Consider the following 7,396-nt stretch of genomic DNA (forward strand, 5'->3'; position numbering starts at 1 on the left):
ATGAAAGAAAAGGAGCAGAAAGAAGAACAATCTTATTATATCTGCCCCTTTACATACAAATTATTTAAACTGATACTTAAGGTCCGTTAGGTCCTATTGGACCGTTAGGTCCAAACAGCCAATCCACCATTGTGGTGCTGATTATCAGTGTGTCACTGTATTAATAAGTCCAAGGCACTGTCCATGGTGCTGAAATAGCCAATCCACCATTTTTGTGAAGTTTATCAGTTGGTCATTGTATGATTAAAAATCCAAGGCGCTGTCCATGTTACTGAATTTGCTAATTCATCCTCTGGAACTCACTGAACCAACCTCTCTGTGACTGCTCCGACTTCCCCAACTTCAAGAAAGAACTCAAAACCCACCTGTTCAAAATTGCTTTTAATGTTTAATGTTATTTACTGTGGTTGATTTTATGCTGTTGTTTTTAATTTATTTTGCTGTATTGTGACGCACCTTTGAGTGACTTGAAAAGCGCTATACAAATAAAATGTATTATTATTATTATTATTTATTTATTTATTTTTTTTTTTTTTTGGTGCAGATTTTTAGTGGTTTGCTGTAATGATAACTTCCAAGCGCTGTGCACTGTACTAAAGTAGCCAAATGATAATTGTGATCATCAGTCAGTCAATGTTGATTGACAAATCGTACAAGCGCTGTTTTAGTAAGTGAAAGGCGCTGTCCATGGTGCTGAAATAGCCAATCCACTACTGTGGTGAAGATTATCAGTTGGTCATTGCTTTAAAGGGGCTGTATCCTGCTTTTTTAGCTAGTCCAAACCCTAGAAATGGCATTAACATGGTAATAATTTATTTTTGGCGCAAAGGAAAAGTCATTTGGTGTTAAATAAAAGATTTTCTGGGGCTAATTCTGAAAGCCGGAAGAGAAAACGCTCTGTTTCACTGAAAATCCTGCCTCTCCCCCTGTGGACTTTGACTGACAGCTACTTCAACCAATCAGTGCTTCGTTAGTGTCTCTAAGGGTTAGCTTTAGCTCTTTAGCTCTAGCTTCTCTACACGGAAATACACGCGAAAATGTCTTTTCCTGTTAGAAACTCACCAAGCGCAGAACCTTCAGACCCTTCAGACTCTTGCTCTTGCTTGACTGTCGCTTTCAGATGATGGTTAAATGTTTATCTCCGTAATCAGAGTTAGAAAAAAGCAGCAACGCTGATTGCCGAGGGCCTGCAGGAGGGGGGCTCAGGGGAGCCATCTTCACCGTGTGACGTGACCATGGGAAAACAGAGCGTTTTCACGGGTGTGGGAGGGGCTGCCTCTCTGAGCAGCACAACAAGGAGGAAAGCTCAAACACACAGGCACGAAGGAAAAAAACGCTTTGGGGGTGTTTTTGGTGAGTACATAACTATATAACAAGGTTAAAACATACAAAAAGTGAATTTTGCATTATACAGCCCCTTTAATAAGACAAAGGCGCTGTCCTTGGTGCTGAAATTGCCAATCCACCATTGCTCAGGCAGAAGGAAACATGATCAGGAGCTCCAGCAGTTATGCGTAAACAGTCACTCCTCCACAGGTTCAAACAATCAACTCTTACTCGTTACAGGAAGGTACCGTCAGTGTCTGCTCTATTTGGGATGCATTCTCCAAGTATGGAATAAACTAGACATACTACTCAGTCAAAGTCATCAGATTTTGTTCTTACCTCACTATCTTTTCACTTTTCACAAGGTAAAATAAAAATTTAAAAAAAAAAAAAATGCCAGCAGAGGAGCTGCACTTTTCTTTCATTTTTCCTCAAAAAAAGATAGACAGTCCTATTACTTTCCTGAGGTGTGAGTGTCAGGATGTACTCACACTCTGCTTCAGTGTGTAGTCGCTCTCACACCTGATGACAAAGCTGATCAGAGGGTGCCCAGGGACAATTCAGGGGCTCAGGCTCCCAAAATAGTGTTGGCACCCTGCGGACTTCTGCACTTGTGTGGGTTTTCACTGGGCAGTCCAGTTTCCCACGTTCATTAGAGGCATGGGTTTCAAACTGGCCGCCTCACCGGGAAACCTCAGCATCTCCGCCGGGCGGCCGCTCTGTTTCAGCGCCTGGACCAGCTTGCTGCACTGTGTGGTTTTCCCGACTTTGTCCACCCCTTCCAGGACGATGAGGGCTCCTCGTTTACCCGCCATGGCTCCGCCCGGCGCTCGGGACAGTTGCGCTACGGTGTACAGAGAAATAATGTTCAGAGAGGTTCTATCCGGGGGCAAACATCCCACTGGCCGCCAGACGGGACGGGCTTTGCCCGCCTTTTCCTGAAATAGGTCGACATGAGGAAGTGTTCATGACGTGTTTCCAGTTCCGGGTTCTCCACGCCATGGACGTGAAACTACTACTGCTGTCAGTTTTAATCGCATTGATCGCAATTTAATCGCATTGATCGCAATTAATCGTGATTAATTCATGGAGAACTGTCAACAATTAACTTTTTTAAAGTTGAAATTAATTGCAATGAAGAATCTAATCCTCATAAATCAGTCCCAATGTCAGGAAAAAACACTATTATCCTCTAGTTCTTTTCTTTGACCCAATTGGCAGACCTCAATGGATTCATCGCAATTAAAATTGACAGCACTAGAAACTACACATATTACTTAGAAGAAATGTACCTAATTTACGTAGATATATCCATATAGCTTTATAAAAATTAAAGCTCTATTTTCAACCTTTTTTTGATCCAAGGTACATTTTTTTAATTGATATAATCACAAGGCACACCACCACCTGAAAATGTGGAAAAATGACACTCTGCAGCCTGTATTAACAGTATGAAGTCTGTATTGATGCACGATCGTGTCCATACAGATCATGTGCCCAGCTCTCAGCAGTATGTACTCACATACAACTGCTATTACATTTTAAAAAAAGAAAAACATCATCTGTCTGTTTGAAATACAAATCAAAACAAACTGACTAAATATGCAACATACCCTCTTGCAAAACACTTCCAACCCACTGCACAAAGACAGGTTGAAACAACGCCTTTTTAGGGTCATTTTTGTAAGTCCAGTATTGGTCCACTGAGGGTGCAGACTGTAACGCCAGATCACGTATTTTTCCCAACGTCTTCGGGAGTACAGCAGCAAATTATAAATTAAATTGAAATTGACTGCACTCTAACCACTGGGCTTGCAGTCTGAGGTTCAGGCATATTCTTTCAGTCAGTTCAGCATTTCATTACAGACGGGTGGAACATGGGATTCGAACTTATGACTTACTGTTCAGGGATCCTCAGCCTTACCTATTGAGCTATTAGCTTACAGCGTATGTCATCTGTAAACGGGAGGGTGACCACTAGTTTGCAGAAAACTGCTTATCCTGAAATACAGTGCAATATACACAAGACAAAGTGGTGGTTTTAAAAATGTTTTGTGTTTCACCAAAGTTAACAATTTGATGAAATTACATCCTAAATTTAACCGCTTGGGTGGCTCTTTTATTAGACATAATTCTATCTTTACGAGACAATGAAAACAAACAGACTCAAAGAAAAAGAAATACAAGGTGGGGATTAAGATTCACATAAACACTTTTTCAATGGTAAATTTATCAACGTGTCTGGATGTTGAAATAACGTTTTTCAACTGAAATATTTCAGCAAAATTTTTAGAAGTCATGATTTTAAAAATACTGACGATTACATATACATCTAAAAAATGCTGATATTTCAATGTTGATTCCACAGTGAGTTCATGACATAACTTCAACCATTTAGTGTCAACCTTTTTTTGATGTTGAATTAATGTTTTTCATCAACTGACATTATTTCAACTAAATGTCAACATTTAAGGTCGGTTGAATGCCAGCTCGGTCATTATGACGTCAAAAAAAAAGGTCCAATAAATCTTGGTCTGAATCTTGGACCTATTTTGTACGTTCTGCTGACATCTAGATTTGGTCCTTCACAGGTGTCCAGATCAGGTACAAATGTGAATGTCAGAATTACGTCTAAATGAGGTCCAATAATGACGTCTAAATTGGACCTGTTTTGTATGTTATGCTGACGTCTAAATTTGGTCCTTCACAGTTGTCCAGATCAGGTACAAATGTGAACGTAGCTGTCATGCCTAAATGAGGTTCAATGATGACGTCTGAATCTTGGAGCTATTTTGTACGTTCTGCTGACGTCTAGATTTGGTCTTTGGATGACGTCCAAATTCTGAACTTCATTATGACGTCAAAAATAGTCCAATAATGACGTCTGAATTATGGATCCATTTTGTACGTTCTGCGGATGTTTAGATATGGTCTTTGACTGACAGAACCAAAAATGACCTGATCTGCACGTCTTCCTGACGTCAGATGTTTGGTGGGAAGTTTTACTTGGATTACCAATAGCACACATTTCTTTGATTGTGCTTGTATAAAATACCTTCCTTGAAAGCACATTTATGAATCAAATAATGTACATGAAAGTTACAGACATTCGAAAATCACGCAGGAATTAATATTAACAGTTCAAAGAACAAAGTCATTGAGTCCAAAATAAAGCTCAAAATGTTTTGTTCATACAAATTGTGAAAAGTAGTTAATCAGGTTGTAGGCTGTGAATTGTTCCTCAATAAAATTAAAATGACACACTGGAGAAAAGTAGTCCCAAAATAAAAGTAGCCCAAAATCCACATATTAACGATCTGATGTTTATTTGGAATTACTTAGTTAAACCTGGAGCACACACATCTCACTTCGATGGACAAGCAAATGTACTGTACTGTCGACACTTTACTTTCTCAGGAAGTTCAAACAGGCTGGTCTCCCTCGCCACCTGCTTTCCAGCTTCTTCCAGTTCCTTATTCAGAGCATTTTGATACCCTGCTGCTGAAAAATGACCAGATGTGGGATGAGGGTGGCAGAGCTCAATATTGGCTCCTCACTGCTGTCACAGACATTTAAACTAACAGACTGGAAAAGAAAGCCAGTCGCATTCCGAAAGACGCTACACATCTCCTCCAGACTGTTACAACTCCACTGTCACAAGGACAGAGACAGGAAATCCTCCCTGCCACAGGCCATCACTCTTTACAGTCACTCACACCTGGCTGACAGAGGAAACTCACACCGGTGTGCTGCATAGGTCCATTTTTCTGGATAGCACTCGTATTTATTAACCTTATTACCCAAGCATTCTTTATTTTTCTTTTCTCCTGCTCAGCACACTTCTCATATCTTCTATGCAGCAACATTTCTCATGTCCTTAATCTTTGACTCATTCGGCTGGACTCATTGTATATGTAAGTACTTTTGCTGGCTCTTGAAGGAGGCGGACGCTTTTTCTATCGCTCCCTACTTGCTTCTCCCTCCCTCTTGTCTCTGCTTGCTGCACTCTTGTCTCGTCTGTTTTACTGGAGGAATCACTTGACATGGTTTTTCGAACTAACCAAATATCAACCGTGGAATTGATCAGCTGGTCTCTCTACGCAATTGATACGAGTTTTTCAAAAAAGAGCACAGGAGCGGGGATCCTGCCTGTCCGGACGGGACTCGGCATGCTGGGTATGTGATGGACGCCAGGGAGAAGTGGAGGGGTGTCACATGCCTGGCACCCCTGTCCGTCGAGGTCATTGTGGATGATTACATTTTCGGATTTATGATGATCGGTCTGCTGCTGATTGGCCGGTGCTGCGCCCTGATCCTCTGGAGGATTAAGAAGACCGTCACCACAAAAGACGTCCAAGGGAGGACGGTCTTTTCAAATCAACGGGCAAAAGCTGAGGCTGAACTCTTTCGAAAGGTGGACAATTTGGGTTATGGACGATTGAGAAGCAAGTTGGATGTCACCATCACCAAGAGGGTTAAGCCAGCTTCTGTCTGAAATGTGGAGAACCGAGCAAAGGAAGGTCAAACGGCTCCTTCCACACCAAAACAAGATAACTTCTGATTATGTCTGGCGCCCCTGGAAGACTAAACAAATCTCCCTGAAGATTCAAGGACAGATTGATTGCTTTCTCTATTTTTCCCTCTCTCTCTCTCCCAGCTGCAACTCAAGTTAACTTTTGGACTGCTTCATTCAAGGCCGTCCTGGCAACTACCATCCAAGCTGGAGCGCAAAGGGGAGGCGGGCCAAACCACACACACTACATGGACTGATGAACTGAAATGCCACATACATGCCACACACACTCCCTCTCCCACTTTCAACGTCTCCACCACACCTCTCTGCTGACAACTAGTGGTGACGACGTGTTGTGCTGACGTTATAGTTGTGACCACTGATCCGTTAGTCTGGTAGCAACTCGCATCACATGTCTTTTTATGTATGTGCGCAGGTTGGCTTTTTTTGGTCTCTCACTTCTAATCACGACTCCCTTCGGAACCGTGACCTGAATTGACGTATCTTTTTTTTACCACCACCCCTCCCCCCTACCCCCAATTTCTGTCTGAATTCCTTTAAACTCTGTTTCCTTTTCAAGACGGAGCGCTGTAATTGGCTGCCTGGGCGTCTTTAAAACCCAAGCAATTTTGTTGTAACTTGTAACTTCGGTAAGTTGTTGCGATGACAATAAAGACTATTCTGATTCTGATTCTGATTCTGAAGTATATGCGGGTGTGTATGTATGTGTACGTGTGTATATTACATATACTGTGTAAATTACCTATATAATTTCATTTTTTGTTTGCTTTCTGCAACACTGGAATTTCCCATGTTGGGATTAATAAAGTAATAAAGTACTTTACATCCTCCTCATTCCCTGTTCTCAGCCGGTACGATCAGGAAAAAGCCATGGGACACTAAAGACAAACGAAGTGAAGCACACCACAGCTTCTAACCTCCATCACTCCCTGCATCCACAGTCTCCTGACTTCACTGTCTTACACGACCTGTGACTGACCTACACTACATATATGTTGATGGTGTTTGGAAATGCAGCCATAAACTCTTCAATGTGTGTATTTCCATATCTGTTTTTAGAACAATGTTGTCGGGAATATGTTGACTTGTTGTCTTAACTGTGCTTACTGCTGTTGAAAACTTGATTTGCTCATTTGAGTTTCATTTTTTTCAAGTGGTGACAGACAGTAAAGAACTTCAATTTGACCTTCAATTAAAGCCCCACTTTCTACACATATCAGGTTGCAGGCAATAAGTAATTCTAGAGAGACCAAAACCCAGCCCAGGCCCAGATACAACATTACTGAAGGAGGATTACATGTTGATATATTAACATTAATTTCATTACCATTCATTTCCTGATACCTGTAGTTCTTCACAATGTGCACTAGACAGAGCCACAGCTGAAGTTTTACTTTGATAGACAATGTTGAATTTAGTGCAATCTCTGACTAAACGGAATGTGCCACGAGATTATGTCTTCTTCTTCTTGTCGTTTTATGGCGGGTGGCACTCAGCTTAAGAGGTGCATTTCTGCCACCTTCTGTGTCGGTGTGC

Source organism: Salarias fasciatus, unplaced genomic scaffold, assembly GCF_902148845.1.
Source record: "Salarias fasciatus unplaced genomic scaffold, fSalaFa1.1, whole genome shotgun sequence".
NCBI lineage: Eukaryota > Metazoa > Chordata > Actinopteri > Blenniiformes > Blenniidae > Salarias > Salarias fasciatus.